General features: G+C 38.5%; 1 long non-coding RNA gene and 1 pseudogene across 1 annotated transcript in view; one reads left to right on the top strand and one right to left on the bottom strand.

Annotated features, from left to right (window-relative positions):
- Positions 1–23,079, bottom strand: part of 4932441J04Rik (RIKEN cDNA 4932441J04 gene) — a 147,836-nt gene that overhangs the window by 33,327 nt on the left and 91,430 nt on the right. The gene's annotated exons all lie outside the window — the stretch shown is intronic.
- On the top strand, positions 4,971–5,743 carry Gm8121 (predicted pseudogene 8121; annotated as a pseudogene).

A 23,079-nucleotide genomic window follows, 5' to 3' on the forward strand; every position in this document is an offset into this window, starting at 1 on the left:
GATATGTCAGAAATACAAACTCAGCTATCCTCAATCCTCCTGCCTCAGTGCTAAGATTACTGCCTGGTCCAAAAGTGTATTTAAGAAAGGAAACTATTATTCATTATTAATGACTAAGTATGTAAATACATATTATGGGAAAATATATTTTCCAACCTTAAATGGATCATGGCCAACCTGTAAATGTATCTAAGAAAAGATATTATTCATTAGTAATGGCATACAGATACAAATTATTAGAAAACTGCTTTATACAAATAACTGATTGGGAAGAAGAATTGAGAAAAACTCTATAGGAAAATAAACATGTAACTACAGATATACTGAATGGTTTATTTTCAGTTTCTAGCCAATAGATGAGGCTAATTATTTCTTCTCTCTACTCTCACCTACGTCATTTGTGTACTCTCTCTTCCACCACAATTGACACATTCGTGATGTTAATGAAAAGTTAATTCAGAATTCCTTAGTAGCATTTGCTAATTTCCACCTCAGCCACAATCATTTAACCATTCTGTTAATGGCTACCACCAATGCAAACATTTCTACCACTGCAAACACCATGCCTTTCTCCCAAATCAGAACCCTTGCTTATAAAATCTCAAAATTCAGTGGTAAATATGCAACTACACAAATATATCTAGCACTGTGTTATCCACTTTCCAGCCAGTTGATAAAACCAATTTATTTCTTCTTTTCCGAGCTCTCTCCTATACTTTTCTCTCATCTTGCGTCCTCTCTCTTCCAACATCAATTATAAATTATACCTCTCATTTTTATACATCACATTCTCACCTTATTTGGCTCTCCAATCACTCTTCTCCAGTTATCTGCCACTGTAGGCCCTTTATTAACGTTTGTAAACATTATCCTGCTTGTAAATAGAGGAGTTACTGTGACAAATTCAGGACTCTGATTTGCTGTTTCTAGGAAATTGTTGAGTTCTTTTAGAACTATAGTTGGTGTTGGGAGAGAGAGGACTGCTAAAAGTCAATCAGCAATCTCCTGTACTAACCAATCCATCTTTATATTCTGCTTCCCAATGGAAACCTACGGAAATATGACATCTCATACTGTTTTTCCCTGTGTTTCCTTGATACTTTTTAGATGATAAAAAGAATTTTACACTTGGGTATTTGTTGTTTACATCTGTTGTCATGCTGTTGTAACAGAATGCTGTTTGTAAACAAGACTACTACAAAATAGCAGAGGCTCTATTATTTGAGATTGCTGGATCAATTACCAGAACTGCACACTCACCGGAGTGGAGTGTGTAGCACAGAAACAGATTCACTAATATTGAGCCGTTCTCTAATACGTTGTTCCTTACAGAGAGTAAATGGTAAAGAAGATTCCTGAGAGCGCTTTTATAAGGATGTGAATATCGTTGCTGTGGACTCCTGATATCACACACACACACACACACACACACACACACACACACACACACAAGGCCATGACCCCTGCCTCTACCTTTCACGTTGAATGGATCTCTCAATAACTCAGTTTTGTATCACCAGGCTCTGATTGTATGGGGAAGCTACTATAATAGAGTACTGATCTTTTCAGAACTTCTAGCATTTGATAATGTACATGCTTCAATATGAAAAAAATCAAAATTATTCTTATACCACCATTTTTACCTGCAATATCTTTTGATATTGAGGTGCTGTCAAACTCACTGTTCCAGACACATGATTTCCATAATTCTTTCACTTGAAATGCTGATCATAAAAAGCTTCTTTGCTTTCCATGAAATGACAAGATCACTTCCCACATTTATTTTCTTACTAAATTGTAACTGTTTTATTATTACCACTAATTTGTTATTAAAATTTTCCAAATTGTTAATAGTGTATCTGTCATTCATCATTCAAATAATAACAGTGATTTTTGAATCACTAATTTGCTAATTCAGCTCAAAACTCAAACCTGTATGTTCCCGAAGAAAATGGTCACGCCTTGGTATGCAATGGAAGTGCTTCCTAAATTCCTCCCAAACTGTCACTCAAGTGTCAAAATTTAATACATAAGTTTTGTAGTCGACAAAGTCCATTTTACAGAAAACCTGGACTTTTCAATTTCTTCAACTAGCACATTGCAGTGGCAAATATAGTAGATGCCAATATCTTTACCATATTGTTAGCCCATCATTGCAAATATCAGAAAAGTTAAAAGTATAATCAACACTATGGTATTTTAAAAATATTAGCCCTTACCTATGCCCTATAAGAGTTTCAATAGCTCTTTAGGATATATAGACCATTGTTTGAGTTTCATTGGTTCTCTGTGCTAAAATACAAGGTTAAAGGTAGCATGATACCCCAATATAACCTATGTAATCTTAACTAAGGCGAATAAGTAAGAGTTTTACAGAGAATATGAGAATTATTTTTAGATAAAAGACAGCAGTTGCAGAGACAAAATAGAAATGAAATCCCCAACTTACTTAGGCAAAAGAAATTATGTCTGTGTGAGTGGAGTTTACAGAGTATGCACATTGTATCAAACAGAAGAGATGCTTCAAAGGTATAGTGGAAACAGATTTCAGAGGGCACTGAGTGCTTTCATAAGTACTTGGTACTTTCATCTAGAGATAAAGGGTAAATCAATACAAAAGGTGAAGAGACCTGCCATGGTTTATATTTTACTAAATGGAGTTCATTATAATGAAGTGGGAGAATATCTCAGAAAACGGAGACCAAGAGAGTGAAAAAAATATATAAGAAATGCTTAGAAATACAGTAAGGAGATGGGTTAAACTTCTGAATATAAAATAATAAATGAAGAGAAATTGGTGCTGTTTGATGACTGGGGTGTTTCTCATATCAGGAAGTTAACATGGTAATTTAGATATTATAAATTTCTAATTTTCAGGAAATATAGAAATTAAAAGAAAATTTTATTAAGTTTTGTGAAGCCACCATACAAAACTGATGCTGAACGCTATTGACAAGGCTATCTATATCTTCAAAAGAACTCAAATATTTAGCTAGGCACATTGACATATGTAGTAACTCAACGTAGAAAATATTTATTGACCACTTTCTATGCATTATAGATTTCAAGGCACTGTAGACGGGAGAATGAATAAGATTGTCCAAAACTCTTGTTCATGCAGTACTAGTGCTAGGAAATATATATTACACTGGAAGCAAAATAAATATAGAGTATGCTGGTATGGTCACCGTGATAGAAAATCCAAGCAGGAAAACTGATACAGAAAGATGTGTCATGTAAGGACAATATAATCAGGCAACTCCCATTGAGAAGAAGATGCAAGTCAAGACTGACGAAGAAGAAGGAAAAGGCTTCCTCAAAATCCCTGGTAGCCTTTCCAAGAGAGGAATTGGTTCATGTAAAAGCCCTGCTCTAGAACTGTGTGAGACATTTTAGCAGGAGCAGGGGGATCTATGGCTATTAAGTGAAATTCACTGAAGGAAAAGGAGAAGCTGAAGTCCAGACAAAAGTAGGTATGCTACAGGCCTGAGTATGAGCTCCATCTTTTACAGTGAATAGTGGAAGGGGGTTGAGAGCTCTCAGCAGAGGGATAATGAAGATACAAAAAGGACAATTTGCCTAATACAGTGATTTATTAGCAAGAACAGATGTATAAGTGAAGCACTAATATTTACACACCTCCTGCCTACAGTTAAAGATACTGAATACTCAGGGGCTCTAATCACAGGCATAGCTACTACCATTTTACTATACAAAATATTTAATGCTGTCATCTTCTCTACCTCCCTCTCTCCCTTCCTTTTACCCTCCATCCCACTCTTCTTTCCTTTCTTTCTTCCTCTCTCCCTCCCTTCTTTCCTTACTTTCTTCTTTGTTACATATCTTCATCTCTTTTGCAGATATGAATCAAACATTCATCACAAAGTTAACCCAAGTCACACAGGAAATATTGAGACGCAGCTTCCTTGACTGTAACATGTGTGGTTCACATTCTTGTTGAGTAATTCTAATTAAAATATCCTTCAATTACTCACCACTCCAGAACCTCTTCAGTTATTTATACCACTGTAGGAATTTCATACAAGTAAATTATAATTTTCATAGTGTAAATTGTGATGGAAGAACACTTAAACATTTTAAATAACCTGTTCAAATACCTACATAAAATTTTATATACTATGAACAAAATAAATGTAAATAAATTCATTATAGTGAGGAAAATTTTCTGGAATAAAATGTGTTTGAAAGTAAGCTAACTGTGGAGTACTAAAGGTATATAAAAAAAGGGGGGATATGGAAGTATAATAAATATATAAATATATTAATTAATTAATTAAGTAAGTAAGTAAGTATGATAGAGAGGATTGATGAATATGAAGATAGTAATTACATGAATATCTGTGCAAAATTAGTATATGTTTAAAAAATAAAAGTCTTGTGTCCAGGCAAACTGAAAAAGGATATAAATAAAGTGAGCTATCTATTAGTTGCTATCAGCCATGTAAGTTCATGATGCTTGCTAAATGTTGCATGACTTCTACTCATACCTGCCTCGATGCAACTGAGCTTAAATAAGTTGTAACTACTCTGACCATTCACATTTGTGAGTTGGGATGTATCTAACCAGACATAAAAGCCTAATCAGTCTTTATTAATAATGACATTACTATTATTCAAATAAAATTCCTATGTCCATTTCTTCTTTTTCATGTTCAGATGTAATCAATATTTCTTTGTATTTGTTCTCTGACATGTGTAAATTGCAACTCCTGTTCTTGCTGGAATCACTACTTAGATGGAAGAGATACTTTGAATATCTCTCTAGCTGCAGTTGAATCATATGAGTATAAAAAGCCATTTTTTTCTGGCCACGAAAAGGTAATCCTAATTTTGGTTAGTGATAAACTTGTCTCCTTGCCAAACAGACCAAGTCAATGAGAAAGATGAAAGTTTGACTTTCCTGGAATCATCTGGTTATGTATAATATGGAGAATTAAGAATCCAAGACAGGTCCTTCTGAGTCCTGGCCGAGGAACTTCTGTTGGTGTTTGGGGCCGCAGGAATCGGAAGCCATGGATGACCCACGCACGCTTTGAGACCTCCGTCAGATCTGGGGTTTCCTGGAAACCTACCATAAAGTTGAACAAATTGTAGAACAGACTTATGGCTGGTGGTAGCAGAGTCAACATCAAAGTATGCTTCGTGGTGTTCTGGGAAAGGCTTTTCGACTTGCTGGCTATACCATTCAGTATGGCTGCATAGCTCATTGTGCTTTTGAATACGTTGGTGGTGTTGTAATGTGTTCTGGACCATCAATGGAACCCACAATTCAAAATTCAGATATTGTCTTTGCAGAAAATCTTAGCCGACATTTTTATGGCATCCAAAGAGGTGACATTGTAATTGCAAAAAGCCCAAGTGATCCAAAATCAAATATCTGTAAAAGAGTAATTGGTTTGGAAGGAGACAAAATCCTCAGCACTAGCCCATCTGATGTATTTAAGAGCCGTAGTTATGTGCCAACAGGTCATGTTTGGTTAGAAGGTGATAACTTACAGAATTCTACCGATTCCAGGTATTATGGACCTATACCATATGGACTAATAAGAGGACATATCTTCTTTAAGATTTGGCCTTTCAGTGACTTCGGATTTCTGCGTGACAGCCCAAATGGCCAGAGATCTTCTGATGATTAATAAGTATTTATTGATTACTGTCTCCTCTTCAAGTGAATTTATTACTACAGTTGAAACCATGAACTTAATAAACTATTTGCTACTCAAAAAAAAAAAAAAAAGAATCCAAGACAACCCTGAGATTCCACCTCACACCAGTCAGAATGGTTAAGATCCAAAACTGAGATGATAGCAGATGCTGGCGAGGATGTAGAGAAAGAGGAACACTCCTCCATTGCTGGTGGGATTGCAAGCTGGTACAATCACTCTAGAAATCAGTTTGGAGGTTCCTCAGAAAACTGGACATAGTACTACCAGAAGATCCAGCAATACCACTCCTGGACATATACCCAGAAGGTGAGCCAACTTGTAATAGGACACATGCTCTACTATGTTCATAGCAGCCTTATTTATATAGCCAAAAGCTGGAAAGAACCCAATGTCCCTCAACAGAGGAATGGATACAGAAAATGTGGTACATTTATACAATGGAGTACTACACAGCTATTAAAAACAATGAATTTATGAAATTCTTAGACAAATGGATGGATCTGGAGGATATCATCTTGAGTGAGGTAACCCAGTCACAAAAGAACACACGTGATATGTATTTACTGATAAGTGGATATTAGCCCAGAAGCTCAGAATACCCAAGATACAATTTGCAAAACACATGAAACTCAAGAAGAAGGAAGACCAAATTGTGGATACTTCTATCCTTTTTAGAAGGGGCAACAGGATACCCATGGGAGGAGTTACAGAGACAAAGTGTGGAGCAGAGACTGAAGGAATGACCATCCAGAGTCTGCCCCACCTGGGGATCCATTCCATAAACAACTACCAAACCCAGACACTATTGCAGATGCCAACAAGGTTTTGCTGACAGGAGCCTGACATAGCTGTCACCTGAGAGGCTCTGCCAATTCCTGGAAAATACAGAAGTGGATGCTCACAGTCATCCATTGGATGGAACACAGGGTCCCCAATGAAGGAGCTCGAGAAAGTACCCAAGGAGCTGAAGGGGTTTACAGCCCTATACGGGGAACAACATTATGAACTAACAAGTACCCACAGAGTTCCCTGGGACTAAACCACCAATTAGAGAAAACACATGGTAGAACTCGTGTCTCTAGCTGATATGTAGCAGAGGAAGGTCTAGTCAGTCATCAGTGGGAGGAGAGGCCCTTGGTCTTGTGAAGGTTCTATAACCCAGTACAGGGGAATGCCAGGGCCAGGAAATGGGAGTGGGTGGGTTAGGGAACAGGGCAAGGAGGGAGGGGATAGGGGATTTTTGGAGAGGAAACTAGGGAAAGGGATAACATTTGAAATATAAATAAAGAAAATATCTAATAAAAGAAAAAATAAAAAGAATCCACATTCACTGCCTTCAATTGGGACTTCCTAGTTTTACAATGACTCAACCCCTTGTATATAACTATTTCATAACATTTGGTCTGATGTAGCTTCTATGACTGTTCACACATGGTTTTACTAGTTTCCCTTCTTTATCAATACTTTTCTTTTCGCAATAAGTGTTTGACAAAGGGTTGGACCAAGCTGGCTAGGAATAAGTCCCCTGTACAGGAATCCTTTCTCTTGTTAACATTGCCCTTTACCCATATCTGGATCACCAATATTTTATAGTACTACTTCCTACTACATATGTTATGTGACTTAAGGCATGTTGTTGAAAATAACTGTAATACAAAAATATTTATTTATTTTGTGTACATTCTTGGTTGAACATTAAATTTGATTCAGTAGGAAAATATTGACTTTTTGGAACAACATTTACTAAAAGTAATAAAAGAATGTATATTGTTCCAAATTCTAATTTCCATAATAAATGATATTTATTGAATGTTTATTATTTTCCAGAACACATCCACAGATTTTTTTCCATGTGTTTCTTCGAATAATTATAAAAGGAACACTTTATGAACCAAAGTATATGTGAGCTCTTACATCAAGGAACAGGGCAAGGATACAGGATTAGATTCCAGATTCCAGCTTTGAGTACCTAATCAACTAAGCTAAAGCTTTATCATTCTGGGTCACAGTCATGAAATCCAGGCATCAAAAGATCCACTAAGAAAAGCATATTTAACCTCCAGGCATGTTGTTATCGTCCCTTATTGGTCCTGCTTTAAAAGCCACAGACAAAGGCAGTTCCTATTATTCAGACTTACTTGTATAAGTCTTAGAATCTTGGATGTAACTAATGTGGAGAATTAGGAATCAAAAAACGAGACTATATTGGGTAATTACTTATTTCTTTTGCAATTTCTTTTAAATGTCTTTTTATATACTTCTCTCTGAACATACAAGGCAGAGAGCATCCTTTCTTCCAGATACCCAAGCAAAGCTGATTTCTGATTTTCCACTACTTTTAATTGTGCCATGTTAGGCAAGGTGGAAAGTTCTTCTAGTGAATAAATACTGACGGACCAGCTACTGAATCATCCCAATTCAATACTAAACAGTAACAACTTCTCTATGAAGTAAAGACCTTATCCCCTACACATGGTTTTGGAATGGTAGGGGGTCAATGGAGCCATGGGAAAAATCTGTCACAGATAATAACAAAACAAGCTAAAAGTGAAATCTTCCTTCCCCATTTCTGCTTCAATACAACCTTCATATTGTTTTCCCCCATAATAATAACTACATTTCAAAATAAATTGATTCAAGCCACAGCTAATCATAAATGCAGAAAGAATCAATTGTTTTGGCATTAAATCTTAAGATGAAATCAGCCAACCCAACAATTGAAAATCATGAACTCTAGATTTAATCAAATGAGGACAAAATGCTATTGCCAGAAGACAAAGATACAATTATATGTTTTAAACAATGGCTAGATTGTAATCTTCAGATATTAAATAGAAATCCTTAATTGAAAGATTCCCTTGTTGTTGCTGTTCCTTACACTTACGAAATGTTCCATGTTGTCAAAAAATCCACAGAGTGGATTCAAAGTTGCTAAATAACAAGCCACTAGCAAACAGTTAATGAGCAGTTACTTTACGGTCACCCCTGTTCTAAGGGCTTTTCATACCTGGATTCATTTAAAGTCTAGTTACAACATCCTGGTAAACTAGGTCAGTTTTGCGCATGGAAAACACAACAAACAAGCAAAGAAAGTGTGATACAGAGGAAGAGCGAGTGTATCTAAGAATATGTAACAATAAAGGTCAGATTTTGCCCAGACTTGCTTTTGCACAGTCTTGCTGAGATGGATAATGTGATGTGTCCCAGAGTTGACTCAAAAATTACATGGTCATGCTTTCAGAATAAATATTAGGAATCGTTGCAAAGCTGAATCCAAACATAATGTAGTTTAGCCATATGGCTGTTATTAACATTAATTAACATTTGTAAAGCATCTTCTGCATGTAAAGTCATATACCTCAGGGTAATGTTGAAGAGTATGTTATTAGTTCACCTGCATCAAGAGAGCAAACAAACAAAAAGGGCCCAGAGACCCGGCCATTTACTTATTCTGATATTAAGGTAGATCTTGACTTAGGAGTTTAATGCTCTCAGCACCCTGGGGTCACCAGTCCTAAACTCATCAGAGTCCTTTCTGACATTTATAATAGAAATTCATTAGGAGATTTGCATGAGAAGCAAAAGGCAAAAATGAAGAACTATCTATAAAATGAAAGTCAGGGAAAAAGATTAGAGCACCAAAGAATATGTGCAGCCAGATGATGGTTAAAAGTATAGAATTATTTCATATCATACATACACAAATAAAAATCTTACATTGATTAATGCATCTTAATTTAGAAATCACATTTCTAGATCTCTAATATATAATTGGTGAATATAAACCTTTATATAGTACTGAATTACATCATGACCTTTTTAAAAGTATCTTGAAATAAGAATATTTCTAGTGACATTTCCCCTATCTCTCATCAAATATTTTCTAGATCATGTACTCACTAGATGTCTAATCCTAGCTCCAAACAGATTAAGATACCTTACATTTGAATAAAACCTAATAACGTTCAGCATATGATCTAGCCATGAGAAAAGAGGCAGAACAGTTTTTGCTTTGCGCTTTTTCAGATAAAATACTCTTGAGAAGCTCAATGAATAGCTGAGACATCGAGTAAAATATCTAGAGCCAATCCTGCTTCTCAGTCACAATGCCTCTTAGGCTTATTAAATATGACTATGCAGTTTACCTCTGGAGAAGAAATAAAAAGATTAAACATTTCCAGGCATGTTTTGTAGTCATCTGAATTTCTCCCTCCTGGTACCCCCACCAAGTTCCAACCCCTTCAGAGGTAACACCCTGGACAGCATCAAAAGGCAGTTCTCTGAGTGACCATCAGTGGATTCACTTAGTCATGAGAACCAATGTTCCCAGAGAGGAGCAAAGGCTATTCCAGTGTTAAACATTCTACAGGGCAGATTTACAGATTGCAGTTCTCCATGACAGGCCTGAGAACTGACTTACTGTGTACATTGTCTTCCAACCCTAACAGCCCAAGATTTTCCTACTTGAGTACATATGGCAAGAGATGGAAATGTCATCACACACAATGTCCAAGACCTACAGAAGGGTTTTCCATGCTGATGTTTACAGTAATGTATTTTAAGTACCTTAATTTATAGCTCACTTTTTAGTTTTGCCTCTATGAAAAAAAATGCCATAATGACTACCAAGTTAGAGCATGGAATAAAGATAACCTACAAATGTGTCCCCAGGCCATGGTCACTCATATCAAGGTCCAGAGTTCCATTGCTTTGTAATGAGAGCTGGAGTTTTACACTGACACCCTCTGTTTCTTTCCTGACATCCTCAAGAATAACTGTAGGACACGCTGAGAATGAAACAGTCTGAGATAAACAGAACCTGCTAGGTCACCTCAGGCTCCACGGCTGCCAGTCCTAAAGCATAATGTCCTGGAACGCTGAAGTCTGGCATGGTACCTCCCATGGCTTCCTCCCAGGTATAAAACCTAAGGTAGACAGCTGTCTGGAATCCCGGAGCATCAATGTAAATGGAGCATGCACACTTGAGATTCCAGTCTCAGCCTTGGGGCAATGGCTCTCCAAGAGTCCTTGGAAACTACTGTCTCTTATTGGCTGTAATTACAAGGGTTTCTCTTTTTACTCGCTGTGAGAGGGTTCAATCTCATGAGGCTCAGTTGAGAAATAGCTATCACAGCCCAAACTGCAGTGGGCTCAACCAGTAGCCACTGTAATGTTGTCCCATAATGAATGAACAAGAGAACCCCCAGACATTGATTCCTTGTGGGAGGGCTGACATTAAGGGCTGATTGCATGGTTACCAGCATAAGACAGCACAACATTTCTTTTTTTTAAATTAATATTTTTATTACATATTTTCCTCAATTACATTTCCAATGCTATCCCAAAAGTCCCCCATACCCTCCCCCACCACTTCCCTAACCACTCATTCCCATTTTTTTTTTTTTTGGCCCTGGCGTTCCCCTGTACTGGGGCATATACAGTTTGCATGTCCAATGGGCCTCTCTTTCCAGTGATGGCCGACTAGGCCATCTTTTGATACATATGCAGCTAGAGTCAAGAGCTCCAGGGTACTGGTTAGTTCATAATGTTGTTCCACCTATAGGGTTGCAGATCCCTTTAGCTCCTTGGGTACTTTCTCTAGCTCCTCCATTGGGAGCCCTGTGATCCATCCATTAGCTGACTGTGAGCATCCACTTCTGTGTTTGCTAGGCCCCGGCATAGTCTCACAAGAGACAGCTACATCTGGGTCCTTTCGATAAAATCTTGTTAGTGTATGCAATGGTGTCAGCGTTTGGAAGCTGATTATGGTGTGGATCCCTGGATATGGCAGTCTCTAGATGGTCCATCCTTTCGTCTCAGCTCCAAACTTTGTCTCTGTAACTCCTTCCATGGGTGTTTTGTTCCTGATTCTAAGGAGGGGCATAGTGTCCACACTTCAGTCTTCATTCTTCTTGAGTTTCATGTGTTTAGCAAATTGTATCTTATATCTTGGGTATCCTAGGTTTTGGGCTAATATCCACTTATCAGTGAGTACATATTGTGTGAGTTCCTTTGTGAATGTGTTACCTCATTCAGGATGATGCCCTCCAGGTCCATCCATTTGGCTAGGAATTTCATAAATTCATTCTTTTTAATAGCTGAGTAGTACTCCATTGTGTAGATGTACCACATTTTCTGTATCCATTCCTCTGTTGAGGGGCATCTGGGTTCTTTCCAGCTTCTGGCTATTATAAATAAGGCTGCTATGAACATAGTGGAGCATGTGTCCTTCTTACCGGTTGGGACATCTTCTGGATATATGCCCAGGAGAGGTATTGCTGGATCCTCCGGTAGTACTATGTCCAATTTTCTGAGGAACAGCCAGAGTGATTTCCAGAGTGGTTGTACAAGCCTGCAATCCCACCAACAATGGAGGACAGCACAACTTTTCTTACTCTCTAATATTTATGGAAGCCTGTGCATACATTTTCATAAAACTGCAATTCCAACGTGCTTGGGAAACGAGGCTGTGTTGGAAAGGCTCTTTGATTTCTCTTCAGGATGTATTTGTGTTACCATGACTCCTTTGGCACATTCTCAGGTAAAATTTGTACTCATAAACAAAACTCCATTTCCTACATTCTCAAATAAAATAATAAGTCTTCTGGGGGGTCAATTATTTTTCCTGCCCACCATTGAATTCCCTTGATCTTCTTAATACATGAAACATCTACTCAAACAGTAATCAAATGCAGTGCTAAGGTTTTAGAAATCCAGAAAGATATGCTCAAAAAAGGCATGCTCTTGCAGAACTACAACAAACATAACATTCCTGGTCATCTCATATTCCAGCTTCTGCCTAAATAACTGTCAACTTAAATAAATATCTGAAGCACCTGGAGCATAGAGCCACTTGCTCAAATATATTTTACACTGCATATTTAATACGTTTTGTATCATTTTTCAGAAGGATTTTAGAGTGGAAAGACTCTCTTCTAGCATTTTTGAAATGTAGACATCGCACATCTTATGAAAAGCCCATGCAATGCATCTGCTAGAAACATTTGCACAACCAAGGTCGGGTCTATTTGTTTATCAGGAGGAGGGAGAAAGCAAATCTATGCATGATTCATTGTATTGGCCTCCTTTAATGGACAATTCTGATCCCTGCCAAGATCTGATTGATTGTTCTATTAATACATCCAAGGAAAAAAAATGAAAAATAAATCAAGCAATCCAGTACCAACTTGGTCATGCTGCAGAGACATGGCTTAAAAGGCAAAAAAAAAAAAAAAAAAAAAAAAAAGCAAACGCATTCGCTAAGCTTTGCTGGGTACCTGTTGGCTTTCTGCTAAATCAAAGCTGTGTCTGTGCATTAGGCTGGTTTGTGTGCCTGAGGAGGGCATGGGGCACGGAAGAGCCAAGCATTACTGTGCAAATGAGCATGAAAGGGCAGAGGGATCTGGATGGAATGATTTCGCTGTGTCTGAACTAGTGCGGGTAGATGTTTCGCTCCAACCACAGTCCTGTGAGGAAATGCTTTCCTTCCTAAATTCACATTTCACCCCTTAGAAAACTCTCATTAAAATAAAAATACACCAGGGAGAACTGACACTTTGTTTGTCAGTGAACAATTGGCTACATTCTGATGAGCTCTGAAGAGCGTTCACACTCATATTTCCTAGGTCCCAGTCACTCCTTAGTCTCCTGGATTTTCTCGGGTTTCTGCTTCTCTGCCTCTGTTCTTCCCTCCCTCCCTCCCTCTCTCCCTCCCTCCCTCCCTCCCTCCCTCCCTCCCTCCCTCCCTCCTTGCCTCCCTACCTCTCTGCCACTATAGAAAGTTGTTCATTAATACTCACTGCTCACCCTGAACTGCTAACCCCACAGGGTGAGTTTTCCTGAGCAGCGTCCTGCAATATTTTGTACTTAGTGGTAATGTCACTCTCTTGGTATTCCTTTCCTTTTATTATCTTCACTTTCCTTGGTGGATATTCTACAATCCCATTCTCTAGTCCTCAGTCACCACCATTCCAGGGTTCTCTTCTCTGAACTTGGTTCGATAAATGTGCTCACTAGAAGATGACATCTATAATACAGCATTTACTGCATCTATATTTCCAGTACAAAATTCTTTATGGATCATATATGCACCTGCTAGTGAACTATATCATAGTGTCAACTGTCAACTGCTCTGCTATCTCATGTTTGTAGTCTGAAATACTTGTAGAAGCCAGCAGTCTAGAAAGAAGCTATGGGAGAATTCATTAAAAGAAAATGGCTAATAGAACATAGGGATATAAAAACAGGTTGGATGACTCTGAGGGGTCTTAGCTACCGGGGACCCTGCACAACCCCCACACCCCCTGTGAACCACACAGAGCTGGAGATCGATGAAAAAGCAAGAGGAATTTATTGTTCCAACACTCTGCAGCTATCCTGCACCCAAAGGAGAAGTGAGCCCAGGCAGCCCGTTCAACCATTTTTTATACAGTTTTCAGGGGTAGAATAGCACAGCAGCAAAAAGGCACACTATGAATGGCAGAACAGCATAACTTTTAAACTGATTGGCCCTTAGGAAATGAGGCAGGTGGCCAGCTGTCGGTAATCAGCCTTTCCCTTGTGTGTGTGTGGGGGGGGGGGGGGGGGGAAGGGTGGTTGTTGGGGAGGGAGAGGTGCCTATATGCTCCATCCACTTCTTTCTCCTGGGAAGGGAGGGCTGCCTAAACTATTTTGAGGCCTGGTGGAATTTTCTAACACTCTTTAGTTAGTTGACCTTTTCAACTTTTTTTTTTTCATATTCAACCAACGTTTATTAACAGCCTAATGTATGTTTTTAAAGAGCCCAATATACAGAACACTTTTACAGGCTTATCACATTTAATCCAGCCCCATTCTGAGGGTGACATCATCAGTGCTTTCCCACCAATGGAAACCTGAGGCTCAGGTGAGGAGCGAGGAGCGCTTAGCTGATGCTCTCTAGTCTGTTAAGTGCAGAAGCCGGAGTCTGATTCAGGCCTGTTGGGTTCCAAGTTAGAAATGGACTCCACCGAGACTACTCTGCACAGGTGAGAGTGTGGACTACAGAAGCTAACAGCTGGTGGGACAGGCAGGAGCCACAGAGCTTCTGAGGCAGCCCCCATTTCTGGCTCCAGAAATCCGGGCACCTTCCCTGCCAGAGGATAGATGTCCACCAGGCCTGGGAGGGCTTTGCCTGAGCATCTGCAGGAGACATCTTGGCTCCCAGACTCCACCGAGACTAGTGGTAGTGTGGACTACAGAAGCTAACTAACTAACAGCTTCTGGGACAGGTCCTGTTTCGGGCCTCCATCTTCTGCCAGGAGGCAAGTCTGAATGCCAGATATCTGTGCACCTTCCCTGAAAGAGGAGAGACTGCCTGGAAAGAGAGTGTTCTGACCACTGAAACTCAGCAGAGGGCTAGTCTCCCTGGTCTGCTGGTAGAGAATAACAGAATCACGAGAGGAACAAGCTCTAAACAGAGACAACTATAACAACTGAATCCAGAGTTTACCAGATGGCTAAAGGCAGACATAAGAATCGTATTAACAAAACCAAGACCTCTCACCATCATCAGAACCCACTACTCCCACCTTGGCCAGTCCAGGGCACCCAAACACACCCGAACACCTAGACCGGATTTGAAGGCATACCTCATGATGATGGTAGAAGACATCAAGAAGGTCTTTAATAACTCACTTAAAGAAATACAGGAGAACACTGCTAAAGAGTTGCAAGTCCTTATAGAAAAACAGGAAAACACATCCAAACAGATGATGGAAATGAACAAAACCATACTAGACCTAAAAAAAGAAGTAGACACAATAAAGAAAACCCAAAGTGAGGCAACGCTGGAGATAGAAACCCTAGGAAAGAAATCTGGAACCATAGATGCGAACATCAACAACAGATTACAAGAAATGGAAGAGAGAATCTCAGGTGCAGAAGATTCCATAGAGAACATTGACACAACAGTCAAAGAAAATACAAAATGCAAAAGGATCCTAACTCAAAACATCCAGGAAATCCAGCAACAGAATACAAGAGATGGAAGAGAGAATCTCAGGTGCAGAAGATTCCATAGAGAACATCGGCACAACAATCAAAGAAAATACAAAATGCAAAAAGATCCTAACTCAAAACATCCAGGAAATCCAGGACACAATGAGAAGACCAAATCTACAGATAATAGGAGTAGATAAGAATGAAGATTTTCAACTCAAAGATCCAGCAAATATCTTCAGCAAAATTATAGAAGAAAACTTCCCAAACCTAAAGAAAGAGAAGCCCATGAGCATACACAAAGACTACAGAACTCCAAATAGACTGGATCAGAAAAGAAATTCCTCCTGACACATAATAATCAGAACAACAAATTCACTAAATAAAGATAGAATACTAAAAGCAGTAAGGAAAAAAGGTCAAGTAACATATAAAGGCAAGCCTATCAGTATTACATCAGATATTTCACCATAGACTATGAAAGCCAAAAGATCCTGGACAGATGTTATACACACAATAAGAGAACACAAATGCCAGCTAAGGCTACTATACCCAGCCAAACTTTCAATTACTGTAGATGGAGAAACCAAAGTTTTCCACGACAAAACTAAATTCACACATTATCTTTCCACAAATCCAGCCCTTCAAAGGATAATAAGAGGAAAAAAACAAAAAAACAAAAAAAACAAAAAAAAAAAAAAAAAAAAAACAAGGACAGGAACAAAGTCCTAGAAAAAACAAGAAAGTACTCTTTCAACTAACCTAAAAAAAGACAGCCACAAGAACAGAATGACAACGTTAACAACAAAATAATAGGAAGCAACAATTGCTTTCCCTTGATATCTCTTAATATCAATGGACTCAACTCCCCAATAAAAACACATAGACTAACAGACTGGCTACACAAACAGGACCCAACATTTTTCTGCTTACAGGAAACCTATCTCAGGGAAAAAGACAGAAACTACCTCAGAATGAAAGGCTAGAAAACAATTTTCAAGGAAATGGTTTGAGGAAACAAGTAGCCATTCTAATATCTAATATAATCGACTTCCAACCCAAAGTCATTAAAAAAGACAAGGAGGGGCACTTCATACTCATCAAAGGTAAAATCTTCCAAGAGTTACTCTCAATTCTGAATATCTATGCTCCAAATACAAGGGGAGTCGCATTCATTAAGAAACTTTAGTAAACCTCAAAGCACACATTGCACCTCACACAATAATAGTGGGAGACTTCAACACACCACTTTCACCAATGGACAGATCGTGGAAACAGAAACTAAACAGGGACACAATGAAACTAACAGAAGTGATAAAACAAATGGACTTAACAGATATCTACAGAACATTTTATCCTAAAACAAAAGGATATACCTTCTTCTCAGCACCTCATGGTACCTTCTCTAAAATTGACCACATAATTGGTCACAAAACAAGCCTCAACATATACAAAAATATTGAAATTGTCCCATGCATCTTATCAGATCACCATGTACTAAGGCTGATCTTCAAAAACAAAATAAATAATAGAAAGCCAACAATCATGTGGAAACTGAACAACACTCTTCTCAATAATACCTTGGTCAAGGAAGAAATAAAGAAAGAAATCAAGAACTTTTTAGAGTTTAATGAAAATGAAGCCACAACATAAACAAACTTATGGGACACAATGAAAGCATTTCTAAGAGGAAAACTCATAGCTCTGAGTGCCTCCAAAAAGAAACTATAGAGAGCACACATTAGCAGTTTGACAACACACATAAAAGCTCTAGAACAAAAGGAAGCAAATTCACCCAAGAGGAGTAGATGGCAGGAAATAATCAGACTCAGGGGCAAAATCAATCACGTGGAAACAAAAACTATTCAAAGAATCAACCAAACGAGGAGCTGGTTCTTTGAGAAAATAAAAAGATAGATAAACCCTTAGCCAGACTCACTAAAGGGCACAGGGAAAGCATCCTAATTAACAAAATCAGAAGTGAAAAGGGAGACATAACAACTGATCCTGAAGAAATCCAAAACACCATCAGATCCTTCTACAAAAGGCAATACTCAACAAAACTGGAAAACCTGGATGAAATGGACAAGGTTCTAGACAGATACCAGGTTCCAAAGTTAAGTCAATATCAGGTTAATGATCTAAACAGTCCTATATCCCCTAAAGAAATAGAAGCAGTCATTAATAGTCTCTGGACCAAAAAAAAAAAAAAAAAAAAAAAAAGGACAGGACCAGATAGGTTTACTGCAGAGTTCTATCAGACCTTCAAAGAAGATCTAATCCCAGTTCTTCACAAACTATTGCACAAAATAGAAACAGAAGGTACTCTACCCAACTCATTCTATGAAGCCAAAATTACTCTGATACCTGAACCACAAAAAGACCCAACAATGATAGAGAACTGCAGACCAATTTCCCTTATGAATATCAATGCAAAATTCCTCAATAAAGTTCTTGCTAACCGAATCCAAGAACACATCAAAACAATCATCCATCCTGACCAAGTAGGTTTCATCCCAGGGATGCAAGGATGGTTCAATATACGGAAATCCATCAAAGTAATCCAGTATATAAACAAACTCAAAGACAAAAACCACATGATCATCTCCTTAGATGCTGAGAAAGCATTTGACAAAATCCAAACACCCATTCATGATAAAAGTCTTGGAAATATCAGGAATTCAAGGCCCATACCTAAACAGGATAAAAGCAATCTACAGCAAACCAGTAGCCAAAATCAAAGTAAATGGTGAGAAGCTGGAAACAATCCCACTAAAATCAGGGACTAGACAAGGCTGCCACTTTCTTCCTACCTATTCAACATTGTACTTAATATCCCAGCCAGAGCAATTTGACAACAAAAGGAGATCAAGGGGATACAAACTGGAAAAGAAGAAGTCAAAATATCACTTTTTGCAGATGATATGATAGTATATATAAGTGACTCTAAAAATTCCACCAGAGAACTCCTAAGCCTGATAAACAGCTTCAGTGAAGTAGCTGGATATAAAATTAACTCAAACAAGTCAATGGCCTTTCTTTACCCAAAGGATAAACAGGCTGAGAAAGAAATTAGGGAAACAACACCCTTCTCAATAGTCACAAATAATATAAAATACCTTGGCGTGACTCTAACTAAGAAAGTGAAAGATCTGTATAAGAACTTCAAGTCTCTGAAGAAAGAAATTAAAGATCTCAGAAGATGGAAAGATCTCCCATGCTCATGGATTGGCAGGATCAATATAGTAAAAATGGCTATCTTGCCAAAACCAATCTACAGATTCAATGCAATCCCCATCAAAATTCCAACTCAATTCTTCAACGAATTAGAAAGGGCAATCTGCAAATTCATCTGGAATAACAAAAAACCTAGGATATCAAAAACTCTTCTCAAGGATAAAAGAACCTCTGGTGGAATCACCATGCATGACCTAAAGCTGTACTACAGAGCAATTGTGATAAAAACTGCATGGTACTGGTATAGTGACAGACAAGTAGATCAATGGAATAGAATTGAAGACCCAGAAATGAACCCACACACCTATGGTCGCTTGATCTTCGACAAGGGAGCTAAAACCATCCAGTGGAAGAAAGACAGCATTTTCAACAATTGGTGCTGGCACAACTGGCAGTTATCATGTAGAAGAATTCGAATTGACCCATTCCTATCTCCTTGTACTAAGGTCAAATCTAAGTGGATTAAGGAACTCCAGATAAAACCAGAGACACTAGGTCAGGGCCTAGCAAACACAGAAGTGGATGCTCACAGTCAGCTATTGGATGGATCACAGGGCTCCGAATGGAGGAGCTAGAGAAAGTACCCAAGGAGCTAAAGGAATCTGCAACCCTATAGGTGGAACAACATTCTGAACTAACCAGTATCCCTGAGCTCTTGACTATAGCTGCATATGTATCAAAAGATGGCCTAGTCAGCCATCACTGGAAAGAGAGGCCCATTGGACACAGGAACTGTATATGCCCCATTACAGGGGAACGCCAGGGCCAAAAAATGGGAATGGGTGGGTAGGGAAGTAGAGGGGAGGGTATAGGGGACGTTTGGGAGAGCATTGGAAATGTAATTGAGGAAAATACGTAATAAAAAAAATTAAAAAAAAATAAACATAGACACTGAAAATTATAGAGGAGAAAGTACGTAAAAGCCTTGAAGATATTGGTACAGGGTAAAAATTCCTGAATAGGATAGGAATGGCTTGTGCTGTAAGATTGAGAATTGACAAATGGGACCTCATAAAATTGCAAAGCTTCTGCAAGGCAAAAGAAACTGTCAATAAGACAAAAAGACCACCAACAGATTGGGAAAGGATTTTTACCTATCTTAAATCAAATAGGGGATTAATATCTAATATATATAAAGAACTCAAGAAGGTAGACGCCAGAAAACCAAATAACCCTATTAAAAAATGGGGCTCAGAGCTAAACAAAGAATTCTCACCTGAGGAATACTGATTGACTGAGAAACACCTGAAAAAATGTTCAACATCCTTAATCATCAGGGAAATGCAAATCAAAACAACCCTGAGATTCCACCTCACACCAGTCAGAATGGCTAAGATCAAAAATTCAGGTGACAGCAGATGCTGGTGTGGATGTGGAGAAAGAGGAACACTCCTCCATTGTTGGTGGGATTGCAAGCTTGTACAACCACTCTGGAAATCAGTCTGGCGGTTCCTCAGAAAATTGGACATAGTACTACCAGAGGATCCTGCAATACCTCTCCTGGGCATATATCCAGAAAATGTTCCAACCAGTAAGAAGGACACTTGCTCCACTATGTTCATAGCAGCGTTATTTGTAATAGCCAGAAGCTGGAAAGAACCCAAATGCCCCTCAACAGAGAAATGGATAAAGAAAATGTGGTACATTTACACAATGGAGTACTACTCAGCTATTAAAAAAGAATGAATTTATGAAATTCCTAGCCAAATGGATGGACCTGGAGGGCATCATCGTGAGTGAGGTAACCCAATCACATAAAAACTCACACAATATGTACTCACTGATAAGTGGATATTATCCCAGAAACTTAGAATATCTAAGATATAAGATACAATTTGCTAAACACATGAAACTGAAGAACGAAGACCAAAGTGTGGACACTTTGAACCTTCTTAGAGTTTGGAGCAAAACACCCATGGAAGGAGTTACAGAGACAAAGTTTGGAGCTGAGACAAAAGGATGGGCAATCTATAGACTGCCATATCCAGGGATCCGTCCCATAATCAGCCTCCAAATGCTGACACCATTGCATACACTAGCAAGATTTTGCTGAAAGGACCCAGATATAGCTGTCTCTTGTGAGTCTATGCTGGGGCCTAGCAAACACAGAAGTGGATGCTCACAGTCAGCTATTGGATGGATCACAGGGCCCCCAATGGAGGAGCTAGAGAAAGTAACCAAGGAGCTAACGAGATATGCAACCATATAGGTGGAACAACAATATGAACTACCAAGTACCCTAGAGCTCGTGTCTCTAGCTGCATATGTATCAGAAGATGGCCTAGTCTGCCATCAGTGGAAAGAGAGGCCCATATTTGTGCAAACTTTATCTGCCTCAGTACAGGGGAAGGCCAGGGCCAAGAAGTGGGAGTGGGTGGGGGAGCAAGTGGGGGACTTTTGGGATAGCATTGGAAATATAAATGAAATAAATACCTAATAAAAAAACAAAATAAAAAATAAAAAATAAATGCAACTAAGCAAGCCAGAGAAAGCAAATGGGGAAAAAAAAAAAAAAAAAAAAAAGATATCCTGAGTTTTGTATTTTTGGTATCCTGAGTTTTGCAGGCATATGGATGGAACTAGAAAATATCATTCTGATTGACATTCAAGGTGGCATTTAAATTGATTGCTTCTACCTCTAGGGATATTCCAGAACTATTGCTGTGAGTTGAGGAGTTAGACACTTTTGCTGGGCAAACCTGGAAACTGTTATGCGGGAAGCCCTGAAACTGTTTCTGACTTGTTGCCCTTGCTTCAGGCCAGGTGGCAGGGCAGCTTCTGATGGTGGCGCTGTTTCTAATTGGCTGCCTTAGGCCTAGGGATTTTCCAGTAACTGGCTTGCCTGGACTTGCCCAGTCCTGGGAAAGAGAGATCTAGATCTAATCTCCTCAGCTGTTTGAAGCCTGTCATTGAGTCAGCCTGTCTCAGTCCTCTCATTCTCAAAACAAAACAAAAGCTTATACATAGAAAAATGGAACTTATAGGGAAGAGAGGAAGTTTATGAGACAGAGGAGAAACTGGTAATGGGAGCGTGATTAGAGTACAGTGTATAATTCAATAAAAAATGCTAAAGAACGACTTAAATAATTTTTTCTAAAAAAAAGAAAAGATTTTCCAAATTCCCTGACCTTCGTATAACAAAGTAATGCCAAGCACATAAATAAATAGATAAATAAATAAATAAATAAATATTCAGATTTCCATCAACAGACCTACCCAAAATGCACCAATACCTTGTCTTTTTTTTTTTTTCTCCAGATCATGCATTTTTGTTCAGGTAGTCATAGATCTTCATTATTATTTTCTGTACCTAATTCTATAATTTTGAAATAGACAATGCAACAGAATTAATCCTTCCAAATTCTAGACAGTAACTACCATTAGTTGTGATGATCATATTTCTGTGGTGCCATGGTTATTCACCTACCACTCATTCAAACTAGCATATTCTCTATTATTTTTTAGAAACACTTTTTTCCTTTAGTTCCAGCTATATTTTTATTGCTGACCCAATGCATTTTTCAAGAATATGGAACATTTTTCAATTATATGTATTTTTGGTTCTGTTTCTTTATTTTTTAATGAGTTTTTTCCCTTTGGCAAATTCACGCATGTACATAATACACTTCAATTACTCTCTCCTTATACCCTATTTTGTCTCCTTCCCATATCTATCCACAAGCAGTCCTCACCTCCATTTCATTCTCCAGTTTCATGATCTTGTGACTTTTCTGGTTTAAAAACCAGGGCTATCTTTATGTCCATCCATTGTAACTATCCACTGGAACCTGGTGTAGCCACTGATGGGTACATAACAGGAGGCAATGACTCATCCTCTTCCAGAGTTCATCAGTAGCAAAGAGTTTAGGAGTGACTGGTAGGTATAAAAACTGCTGGTAACAGTCTTTTGGGGTCTCCTCATCACTCACTTTGAGAGACTGATTGAGGGCTGACACCTATGTGCCAAAAAGACTGAGAGGTAGGGCTCCCTGAGGCCCTCATCCATCCATGGTTAACTGTTAAAAAGGGTATGTTTATGCAGAGTGCAGGTCTCTGAAGCTGCTATGAATAGCCCTTCTCCCAACCTTCTGTCTCTTGTATTTTTCCAATCCTTCTGTAGTATTCCATGAAACTTAGGCAGGGATATATACATGTCTTGTTTAGGTCTAAGCACTTAAAATTTCGTTTAATAGGACCG

This window comes from Mus musculus, chromosome 5 (assembly GCF_000001635.26).
Source record: "Mus musculus strain C57BL/6J chromosome 5, GRCm38.p6 C57BL/6J".
In the NCBI taxonomy this organism is placed as follows: Eukaryota; Metazoa; Chordata; class Mammalia; order Rodentia; family Muridae; genus Mus; species Mus musculus.